The 11989-nt window shown below is 49.8% G+C and overlaps 1 pseudogene; it reads left to right on the forward strand.

Moving 5' to 3' along the window:
• The first annotated feature begins 1899 nt into the window (after positions 1-1899).
• On the forward strand, positions 1900-1996 carry LOC115872923 (annotated as a pseudogene).
• Positions 1997-11989: the final 9993 nt, after the last annotated feature.

Here is an 11989-nt window from a genome sequence, read left to right on the forward strand (position 1 = left end):
GCACTGGGCCCGCGGTTCAAATCCATCAGCTGCTCTGCAAGAGAAAGATGAGTCTGTCGATCCTAAAACTGTGAAGTCTTGGGCAGCCTAAGGGGTAGTTCTACTGGGTCTCCAAGGGCCACTGGGTGTTGGAAGGGACTTAATGGCATTGAGCCAGATAACACTTGACCTCTACTTCTTCTTCTTTCTGGAAGCCCTAATTATTATTTAACTACCCCCCGGACCTCTCTGCTGTGGGTAGATCAGTTGGTCATTTAATTTAATTTAATTTATTTATTTTTTATCAGTTGGTCATTTTAAACCAGAATGATACAGAAATATCCTGCGCTTAGATGATATTTTTGTATTGATTAATATATATGTCAACATATAAGTTATGCATAGTCTTTAAATGATCAGTTCTTAGAGTTACATGTACATTCTTTAAATTATTATGGAAAATTAATTTCAAACACGTACAAACATAAGGAGACATGCAAAATGAGCCCCCATCTATCCCTGGCTTCAGCAGTCAGCTTATCGCCAAGCATGTTCCATCTATCCACAACCCACACCCCCCTTTCCACATGATTTGGCAGCAACTTCTGGCAATCATACCATTTCAAAACTTTTTTTGGAGGCATAATGCCATAAAATTTAACATTTCCAAGTGAAGTTCAGTGGTTTCTAGGCGATCGACAGTTGTATAAACCAACAGCACTATCTAATTCCGGCACAATTTTATCACTCTCAAAAAAGAAACCCTGGTACCCACCCGATGACCCTCCTCACTCCCACGTCCCTCCAGCCCTGGGCAGCGACCACTCATCTGCTCTCGGTCTCTATGTCTTTTGTATTCTGACCATTTCATATAAATGGAATCTTACCATGTGTGGCCCTTGGCCATGGCCTCTTTCCCTCAGCATGATGTGTTTAAGGCTCACCCATATGGGAGCCTAATGAGGCCCCACTGTGTGGCTGTCTCACCTTAAAAATCACCTAATTTCTTATTTGAACACCTTAGTATGTCTCTCGAAAAGACACCAGTGGTCATAGACTCAGTTCTGACTTGGTGACCCCGTGTGTCACATGACTGAACTTTCAGATTTCCACTGGGTGATGCGAGTGATTCATGTGCTAGCTGTTAACCCAAAGGTGGGAGGTTCGAGTCCACCCAGAGCTACCTTGGCAGCGAGGCCTGGCGAGTGAAACTCGGCCAGTGCAAACCGTATGGAGCACAGGCCTGTGTGTCCTACATTGTGTATACAGGTCAGTTTGTTTAAATCAGGACTGAGATGACGTTCCCAGGTGGCGGCCCTGCTAAGTCAATTTCAAACGCCAGCCTGCCCTTCCCCACCTCGCTCTTAGGTCCCTGATATTTATGTGTAGTTGAAACCTAAGTTATATTTTAAAGAGACGACATTAAAATTAACTTGTGATTGCATGTTGATCTTAAAACAAAAGGACATTAACTAAGAAGGAGTAGTGAGTCATCCTGCGTGTCACTTCTCCCCCTTCCCTGTAGTGAAAGATCAACTTATTTACAAGGGTGTCATGCAGGAAAGGCTCATTTATAAGGAAGTAATCAATAAAGTAATAAGTACAAGTGTTTCAGTGACAAGCCACAAAGACAACGTTCTTCATCCTGCTTTGAGAAGTGCTGACTGGGATCTTAAAAGTTCGTGAACAGCCATCTAAGGCATCCAACTCTTGTTCTCTCCTGCCAAGAGAAGAGGGAAGACGATGGGAAATGTACGGGGATGAGGAGGCCAATGGACTATCAGTCTCCACACTCTTGAGAGCAGAGGAACTAGATGATGCCCCACTCCCCACGACCGGCCGCTCTGAAAGGGATTGCATTATGATACCCTGGCTAGAGTGGGACACAAACGTGAAAGAAAACTCAAACCATCAGAAAGAGTGCTTGCTTTGGCAGCACGCACACTGACATTGGAACGATACAGAGAAGATGGGAATGGCCCCGGCCACGCCAATTTGTGAAGCGTTCCATAGTTTAAATAAATTAATTAAAAAGACCAGGATGACTGGTCACATCAAGACTGTGGGACACGCCCCCCACACACACACAAAACAAGACTCTGGCCTTGGCCACCCTTCAGGTCAGGAACTGAACTCACCCCCTTGGCCCATTGTTCAGCCAAATCATAGACAGATCTACAAAGGGAACAATAACTCCAGGGAGATACGCACATCGCAGAATGATCAACCATTTGAGATCCAAGAGGCAGCCTTTGTCCCAGGACAAAGTTCAGAAGGGCTGGGAAAGGAGGCGGAATTGAAATGGGACACTCCGAGAGGAAGTGGGAGAAGGGCTGACACTGAAGGAGTTGCCATCAATGGCAAGAAACAAAATGCTCATGGACTGAAAGATGGGACATGATCTGCTCTGTACACCTTCACCCCATTCACAATAAAAAGCTAACATCAAAAGTACAAGTGTTTCTGTGACAGAATTCTCCATTTCCACATGGGAGACACAGGTTCAATTCCCAGCCAAGGCACCTTCTGGACAGCCACTGTCCCTCTTTCAGGTGTTAAGCAGGTGTCAATGGAGCTTCCAGACTAAGAAGAACTAGGGGGAAAATCCAGGGATCAGTCACCAATACATCAGGCAACGTAAACCCTACAGATTAAAATGGCCCAACTTGACTGTACACGGGTTGCCATGAGTTGGGGGTCAATTCAACAGCAGCTAGCAACATCAATAAATGAAATGTGTATATATATATATATATATATATAATTGATATATATATATAGTGTGTGTATGTGTGTGTGTGTGTGTGTGTGTGTGTGTGAGTGATAGTTAAGGCTCATTGTGCCAACCTGGCCAATAAACACTTGTGAGTTAATTGAAAGGTGGAGGGATAAATGGCTCCGTAGCCTCACCTTTCCAGTTCTCAGGTCTCTTGCTTTGTGATGGTCGGATCAGGGTACAGCTGCCTTAGCCAGTTCCCTGCTTTTTCTTGCAAGGCTCACTTCTTGCGAGACATCCCTGAGGAGAAGCCACATGGACCTACCCCGATGCAGCCCTGGGTGCTGGAGCAGCCACGTGGAGACCCCTGCCAGCTTCCACGCTCACTGATTTCACTTTCCGCCTGTCATTGCATGTGTTTGGTGAGATGGAGGAGGACTCTGTGGATTGGTGTTGGACATATGAGCTAATGTTGGATTTATGGGCTTGGGCAGCACTGGGTGGGGATGCTTTCTTAATGTGTACTTACCCTTTACAGAAAACTCTCTCTTATGCACTTATGAGTTTCTGGGGCTTTGTTTCTCTAGTCTACCCAGACTAACACAGCTAGTGTTACACTAGGAACCTGAGGACCGCAGGTATGGCTGTTTAAGATTGTATGTTGATTTTATAGACTTATTTTCTGTAATGGCCTAAACTCTGTCGAGCTCCTTCTGAACAGAAAAGGAAAAGGGGGAAACCCGCCACACACACCACTGGCTTCACTTTATGGGAATGGGCAGAGTCCTGTCTGCCACAGGCGACGCCCAGGGCACAGGGCAGAGAGGCTGTTCCTCCTATCAAGATCTGCTGCCAGAAACGTGACCATGTGAAGTGGACACCTCGTGGCCACGGCGGCATAGGCATATTGTGAAGAGGGCACCTCAGGGCGTGGGGGGCTGCTCTATCCACCAAACCCAACCCCCAAGCTCACTGCCTTCCTGTCGATTCTGACTCATGGCGAGCGAACGGCCCCTGCGTGTTGTCACGACGGAAACGCTTTCGGGGAGTAGAAAGCCCCATCTTTCTCTCGAGGATCGACTTGGTGGTTTTCGAACTGCTGACCTGAGCACCCCTTCCATCTCTTGTGGAATGGAGCACTGGCGGCACAGGGGTTAAAGCAGCCCAGCGGTGGTCTGAACCTATGGCTACTCCGTGGGAGAAAGCGGTGGCCTCTGTTTTGTAAAGGTGGCATGCTGGGAGACCCTGCAGGGCACTTCTCTGACCTGTAGGGCCACTGTGAGTCGGCATGGACTCCACAGCCAAGGTTGGTTGGTTCTGTCGGTTTCAGCATCCAGTGCGGGGTGGGGGTGGGGTGGGGGGTGGTGGGGGGTGTGGGGGGGTGGAGTGAGCTGGGCTTTTGCCGAGGGAGCTTGGCCTTGGCGGAAGTCCCTGTGGTCTGAAGGGGCTGGCCTGCAGGATGAAGGGAGGGAGCCGTGCCTTCTCTCACTCTGCCTCTCTCTGCCCTGCCAGTCCCGCTAGTGCACACCCTGCCCCTTGAGGGGGTGCTATCAGGGAAGCAGCAGCTGGGCTGGGTGGCCACAGGGTGCCAAGGTGTGGACTCTGGACTGGTTGACACCAGGGAGGCGTGGCCTTGGGAAGAGGGCCAGGCTTGTGGCTGTTCCTGGCTTCTCTGGGCCTCACTCTGCATTCCTTTCCCCTGTCCAGGAAGAGAATCCCGTGGAGCGGGCGGAGAGTCTGAGGTATTTGTGGAAGAGCACGTGGCCCTGAGGTGCCAGGCCTTGGCCCTTGGAGGTCCATCAGGACCCCAGCCGGTGGCCTCTCAGGAACTTGGATGCCCAGCAGAGAGGAGGGGCCTGGGCATGATGCTCTGGACCTACTGCAGGCCAGGTAGGGTGTCAGCGTTCTATAAAACCAATCAAACAGACAACAACTACAATCCCCCCAGAAAATGACAGTAGTGAGTCTTGATTCAAAGGTTTATGGTGAGGGAACCAATTACAAGGAACTATATGTGACCTCCTCCCTGGGGGACGGACAACAGAAAAGTGGGTGAAGGGAGACGTCGGACAGAGCAAGACATGACAAAATAATAATTTATAAACTATCAAGGGCTCATGAGGGAGGGGGAGCGGGGAGGGAGGGGAAAAATGAGGACCTAATGCCGGGGGCTTTAAGTGGAGAGAAAATGTTATGAGAATGATGAGGGCCATGAATGTACAAATGTGCTTTCCACAATGGATGCATGGATGGATTGTGATAAGAGTTGTATGAGCCCCTAATAACATGATTTTTAAAAACCCCCAAAGGTTTATGGTATATCTGGTACATCTTTCATCATAATCGCCATCCACCTACCCGCCCCTGACCCTGGCCCAGACATGGAAGAAGATGGAAGGGAGACTGAGTGAGGTCAAGTTAAAGTGTAAGCACATTGGGCCTTACAGTTATAGGTCCGGGCAAGTCATTTTGCCTGAGCCTCAGTTTCACCCTCTGCAAAACGGAAAGAATATCTCCTTGGAGACGTTAGGGCAAAGAGACGCCGCATTAATGCGTGGAAACTCACTGGATGGACTCAGAAGCCAAGCTCACCGCCAGCAAGTCTGTGGCAGCTCCTAGCAGCCCTTTGTGGTTAGGTGCCGCCGAGACAGTTCTGACTCAGCCCCTCTCTGTGTACAGAACACAACACTGCCCAGACCCGCACCATCCGTACACCTGACAGCAGCGGTTCTCAGCCTGTGGGTCTCGACCCCTTTGGGGGTGGAACAGCCCTTTCACAGGGGCCACCGATTCATAACAGTAGCAAAATGACAGTTACGAAGTAGCAACAAAAATAACTTTATGGTAGGGGGTCACCAACACAGGAGGAACTGTGTTACAGGGCGGCGGCATGAGGAAGGTTGAGAACCACTGCCTCACATCCTGACCTCCTGTATCTTCCTGCGTTGGAGCTCACCGATGCAGCTGCTGTGTCCATCCATCTGGTCGAGGGTCTTCCTCTTTCTCACTGCCCCTCCACTTCACCGAGCAGGATGTCCTCCTCCAGGGACTGGTCTCTTCCGACAGCATGCCCAGAGGACTGTTGGAGTACCTGCTCTGACTTGACATGCTCTGTATTCTTCCGTTGAGCATGTGTGACGTCGCTGCGAGCGCCAAGGCTGACCTCAATCTTCTTCATATTCTTACATCATAAAAACTAGCCTGCGCAGAGGGGTCTCGGGGAGGAGACGAGCCAGTCAGGGGGCGATGTAACAACGATGAGAAATACAACTTTCCTCTAGTTCCTAAATGTTTCCTCCCCGCTCCCACTACCATGACTCGAATTCGATCTTGCAAGTCTGGCTAGACCGGAGGAGGTACACTGGTACAGATAGGAACTGAAAACACAGGGAATCCAGGGCGGATGAGCCCTACAGGACCAGTGGTGTGAGTGGCAAAACAGGGAGGGTAAAGGGAGAATGGGTAGGAAAGAGGGAACCGATTACAAGGAACTGTGTGTGACCTCCTCCCTGGGGGACAGACAACCAAAAAGTGGGTGAAGGGAGACGTCGGACAGGGCAAGATATGACAAAATACCCATTTATAAACTATCAAGGGCTCATGAGGGAGGAGGGAGCGGGGAGGGAGGGGAAAAATGAGGACCTAATGTCGGGGGTTTAAGTGGAGAGAAAATGTTTTGAGAATGATGTACAAATGCACTTTACACAATTGATGTGTGTATGGATTGCGATAATAGTTGTATGAGCCCCTAATAAAATGTTTTTAAAAAAACTAGCCTGCTGCCGTCAGGTTGATTCTAACTCGTAGTGCAACAGCCCCTAAGGGTTTCCTAGGCTGTGATCGTTAGGGAAGCCGACTGCACATCTTTCTCTCTGGGTGGTTAGTAGGTTCGTCTTTCTGCTTAGTGGTCAAGTGGTCAGCTCCTTCTTTTATAGCATAGTCACTTTGATACGTTTTGCCTTGGCTTGGCTAGATGTTGGGCCTGAAAAGACTAAGCGTGTTTGAGAATATTCTTTTTTTGAAAAACAAACAGTTTTACTGGCACTTCATCCACATATCATTCCGATCAATAGTTCAATCATCGCAAGAAGAGTTGTACAATCATCCCACAATCAATTTTAGAACATTTCCTTGCCATCCTTGCCCGAGGAGTGTTCTGGGTGGACTTCGGCTGAGACAGCTGTTTGTTCTTTAGCAGTCCTTGGTACTTCCGACACTCTTCAGCAGCACCACCATCCAAATGAACCGATGCAGATACATTTGCCCTCGTGGTCTCCGAGGCGGTCCATCGCTTTGGGAGCGGAACACCTCGTTTTTCTCCCATGGAGAGGCTGCTGGTGGTTTCAAACGACTGACTTTGTGGTTTGCAGCCCCACTTGTCGCCCACTATACCACCAAGGGTTTGGATGAACTACACCTAACCTCGCTGCCATGGGGTGGATTCTGATTCACAGGGAACCGACAGGAGAGGACAGAACCTCCCTCTGGGTTTCCAAGATATACATCTTTACGGAAATAGAAAGCCTCGTCTTTCTCTCCTGGAATAGCGGGTGGTTTCAAACTGCTGACCGTATTGTTAGCAGCCCAACACACGATCCACGGCATCCCCAGGGCTCCTGGGGCACTGCCTCCATTCTAGGAATACAGGACAGAGGCTCAAGAAGTGCCTCCCGTCTAGCAGGAGCAAGAGAAAACTCAGGCCAACTAATAAGCCCGTGCTGTTGCGCCTGACCGAGTGGCAGTGAGTATCTGTGTCTGAGCTGTGGCGCAGACCAGGATGAGGCCGATGCCAGAGTCTGGAAAGGGCTCTCCAGGGCGGAACGCAACAGGACCAGAAAGAGCCAGGCTGGGATGAGGCTGGAGGCCGAGGGCACTCTGCCTGGACAAAGGGCTGAGGTGGGTTTGGCAAGTGTGTGGAAAGCGGGCAGGAAGGGGGAGGCTCCACACCCAAGGGGAGGTAGACAGAGGCCAGCTTGTGAGGGGCAGGGGCTTGGAAAAGGGGGTTGGATTTTCTCTTTGGATTCGAATGCAAAGCCAAGGATGCTTGATTGACATTTTAGAGACGGCAGTCGGTGTCACTTAGGGTTCTCCAAAGAATAGGGATCACACACACACACACACACACCCCACGGGGGCTTCAAAAAGTTCATGGGAAAATGGAATGCGTAGATCATGGAATTTCCCACAATCCTTTCAAAGCCCCATCATAGAACACTCTTCTTCATGAAGTTCCCAGGTAGGTCAGAGCAGAGCTGGATTTCACAGGCTAGTTCTCTCAAAACACCCACCCCTGCATGGACTCGAACCGCTAGCCTGGTGGTCAGTAGCCGAGCACTTGACCATGCGCACCACCCAGGGACCAACTCTCTACAGAGGTAGGTGTGTGAGCCCACATGTTATCCAGAGAGACCGGTCCCTGGAGAAGGACATCGTGCGTGGTAAAGTAGACCAGTGCAATCTGAACTCGCCTCTATCAAGTTGATGCTGACTCATAGCGGCCCCGTGGGACAGGGGAGAACCCCCCCCTTGTGAGTTTCTGAGTTTCTAAGACTGGAACTCTGGAAATGCTGGCCTTGTTTTTATGAATTCCTTTAGTTTTTCCTTGTCTGGAAATACTTTTAGTTCTCCCCTATATTTGAGGGACCGTTTTGCTGGATGTAGGGTTCTTGGTTGGCAGTTTTATCTTTAAGGATATTTTACAAAGGGACTCTAACTCTTCGTGGGACTGGAAAGCCGGGTCTTTCCCTGGAGGAGTGGCCGGTGGTTTCAAACCGCTGCCCTTGCAGCTTGTCGCCTAAAAGGAAACCACGGCAGCGCCCGGGCTCCTTCGGTGTTTGAGGCCATTGCTGCAGCCCTTATGTCAATCCAGGTCATGGAGGGCCTTCCTCTCTCCTCTGGTGTGGAAGTTACATCGTTCATGTCAACTTGAAGGTGTGTAATGGTGTAGGGTTGGAGTCCAACCTGTCAATCAGGCTAAAGCCTAACATTACTTCTTTGGATGGTGGGGATGGCCTTCTTATAAAGAAGACCCTGGGACCCTCCCCCTCTCTCTGCTTTTCCCTTCCTACTTGCTGACCCTGAGAGCTGCTGGGGCCAGGCTGTTTCCCCCCACCCACCCACCTTGGATCTACTGGACTTTGCACCCACCGACATGGGATCTCCCTGCATTCTGCATCATCTATGGCTGGTGTGGCAGTTACATCATCTGTTGCCAATTTGAGACTTCAGAGCGAAAGGGTGGAGTTTAGCCTGTCAACCAGGTTGCAGCTTGATGACCTCATTTGGAAGGTCTAAGGAGATAGGTAGCTTGCTGCAGGCGGGACACATGCTCACTCCCTGCGAGACATTACTGACAAGGAGCCTGATGGAGCTACACTGATGCAGCCGGAGTCCTGAGCTGGAGGAGCCATGTGGAGACCCACCCCGGTGCTGAGATGCTTCTACCACCACTGGATCCACAAGATTTCCCACCCACTGGCCTGTGATCTTCCTGCATCCATTGCATGTGTTTCGTGAGTCTGAAGAAAAATTTATAGATTGCTATTGGACATATGGACTAATATCAGACTTATGGACTTGATCTGAACTGGGCTGGGATGTTTTCTCAATATTCAATTGCTCTTGTATATAAAGCTCTTTCTTATACACACATGAATGTCTATGAATTTGTTTCTCTGGTCTACCCAGACTAACACACTGCATGAGTCTGAAGAGGGACTTACGGACTAGTATTGGTGTAAAGACTTGAATTAGACTGGGCTGGGAATGTTCTTGATATAAAGCTCTTGCACTGTCACTGGATTTGTTTCTCTGGTCAACCTGGCCCGATGCAGCTGGAATAGTAGAGGGTTAGCAAAAAACAGGAAGGACCTCAGTGAGATGGATTGACATAATGGCTGCATCACCGGGCTCAAACATAACAATTGGGAGGATGGTGTGGGACTGGGCAGTATTTTGTTCTGGTGCACATACATTCACTATGAGTTCGAGCAGATTCTTCCTTTTGCCTCTGTCTTATGAAGTGGCCTACTTAGGACAGGCTGCCCAAAAACCCACTCTATGTGAATACCCCCCCTGTCCTTTTATAAGTCCCAGAATCCCAACAAACTCTGGGATGACATTATGGCCTTGTGCTAATCATTGCCCTCGTCTAGAGGTACGTCTTTGTCTTTGTCCTGTTTAAAACCTAATCAGTGTTTTCTGTGTTAGTCTCGGTAGACTAGAGAAACAACCCCAGAGACACTCATATGTGTGTAAGAGACTCCTTTATATCAAAGAGTAATAATATATTAAGAAAAAAACCCAGCCCAGTCCAGATCAAGTCCGTAAGTTGGATAGTAGCCCATATTTCTGATACCTGTCTATAAATCCCTCTTTACAACCACACAACATATGGAGTGATGCTGAACGCAGGAAGATCACAGGCCAGTAGGTGGAAAGTCTTGTGGATCCAGTGGCAGTGGAAGCATGTCAGCACTGGTGTGGGTCTCCATGTGGCTCCTCCAGCTCCAGAGCTCTGGCTCCATCAGCGTAGCCTCCATGTGGCTTGTCAACAAGAATGTCTCACAGGGAGAGTGTGTGTCCCGGCCTCCAGGGAGGAAGACAGGAGTTCCCAGAATCCTCAGGAGAAGGCCATGCCCACCCAGAGGCCACAATGGATATGACTTGATTGACAGCCTAAACTCCACCCCTTCGCTCAAGTTGACAGATTTTGTAACTGCCACATTCTACTTCAGTAATATTTGCGGTTTAGGGGTCTCTTTTGCATTCTAAAACACTTTCGACATGCCAGCATGCTAGAAATGGACATTGCGTTTGATGAGGTAGAGGAGGGAAGTCCCTAATGAGATGGAAGGACAGAACCGCGGTGGCAGGGAGTCCAGAGGTGCCCATGATCATGAAGGTGGTGCGGGAGCAGGCAAGGCTGTGCTCTGCTGCCCACGGGTTCCCAGGAGTCGGGCTGCCTCTGGGACCACTAACAACTGCCCAGCCCAGCCCAGTTGACACCTACAACTTGCCATCATAAGATCGCTTTCAGAGCTACAGAGAGAATGGAGAAGAGCCCTGGTAGTGTAATGGATAACACCCAGGTCAGCAGTTTGAGACCAGCAGCTTCTCTGAAGGGAGAAAGAGGAGGCTCCCCTCCCCCTCACTATTGTGATTCGAATTCTACCTTGCAAGTCAGGCTAGACCAGAGGATGTACACTGGTACAGATAGCAACTAAAAATCCAGGGAATGCAGGGCGGATGATCCCTACAGGACCAGTGGTGTGAGTGGTGCTACTGGGAAGGTAGAGGGAGAGTGGGTTGGAAAGGGGGAACCGATTAAAAGGATCTACATGTGACCTCCTCCCTGGGGGACGGACAACCGCAAAGTGGGTGAAGGGAGACGTCGGACAGGGCAAGATATGACAAAATAATAATTTATAAATGATCGAGGGCTCATGAGGGAAGGGGGAGGGGGGAGGGAGGGGAAAAATGAGGACCTAATGCCGGGGGCTTAAGTGGAGAGAAAATGTTTTGAGAATGATGAGGGCAATGAATGTACAAATGTGCTTTACACAATTGATGTATGGATGGATTGTGATAAGAGTTGTATGAGCCCCTAATAAAATGATTTAAAAAAAGAGAAAGAGGGGGCCTTCTCCTCCTGTGAAGAAGCACAGTCTGGAAATTCCCCAGGGGTGCTTCTGCTCTGTGACCCGGAGAGGAGGAATTGACCCGAAGGCAGGGCAGTGAGTGTGGTTTTGATTTGGACACAATGGGCAGGAGGATGAAAGTGGGGCCATCAGCCAGGAATGCCGCGGTGGGGAAGGTGAGAGATGTAGAGGCCTGGTACCGTGGCTGCAGTGGACGTGGAGAGGAGGCAGGGGATTTTCTGTGGGTTGGTTGGTGGGACTTGCTGGGGGACTAGAGAAGATGGTGGTAAGTACCCAAGACGTGCATGCGTGTGTGTGTGTGTGTGTGTTCATCAATCGTCTAGTCCGTCCCAATTCCTAGCCACCCTCCGTCCCACAGAATGAGATTCCACTTTAGATCTGCTACACAGGAGGTGCCTAAGGAGAGATTTTAATTAGGTCCCAGAAAGGCTGGTCTGGGGATTCCTGTGGAATTCCGGTCGGTGCTGGAGATTAGGTTTGTGGGTCATCAGCCTGAAGGTTGACTCTGATCCAGAGGAGCCTGTGCCTCCGGATGCAATGGAAGCGTGCTACTGAAACGTGTTCACCCGTCAAGGGTAACCAACCAAGGGGGGTTGGGAAGCCACCCATCTCCCTCTCCGCTTGGATCGCCCTG

The sequence above is a fragment of the Echinops telfairi genome, unplaced genomic scaffold, assembly GCF_000313985.2.
Source record: "Echinops telfairi isolate 266 unplaced genomic scaffold, ASM31398v2 ScPeMD7_7458;HRSCAF=8496, whole genome shotgun sequence".
Taxonomy (NCBI): domain Eukaryota; kingdom Metazoa; phylum Chordata; class Mammalia; order Afrosoricida; family Tenrecidae; genus Echinops; species Echinops telfairi.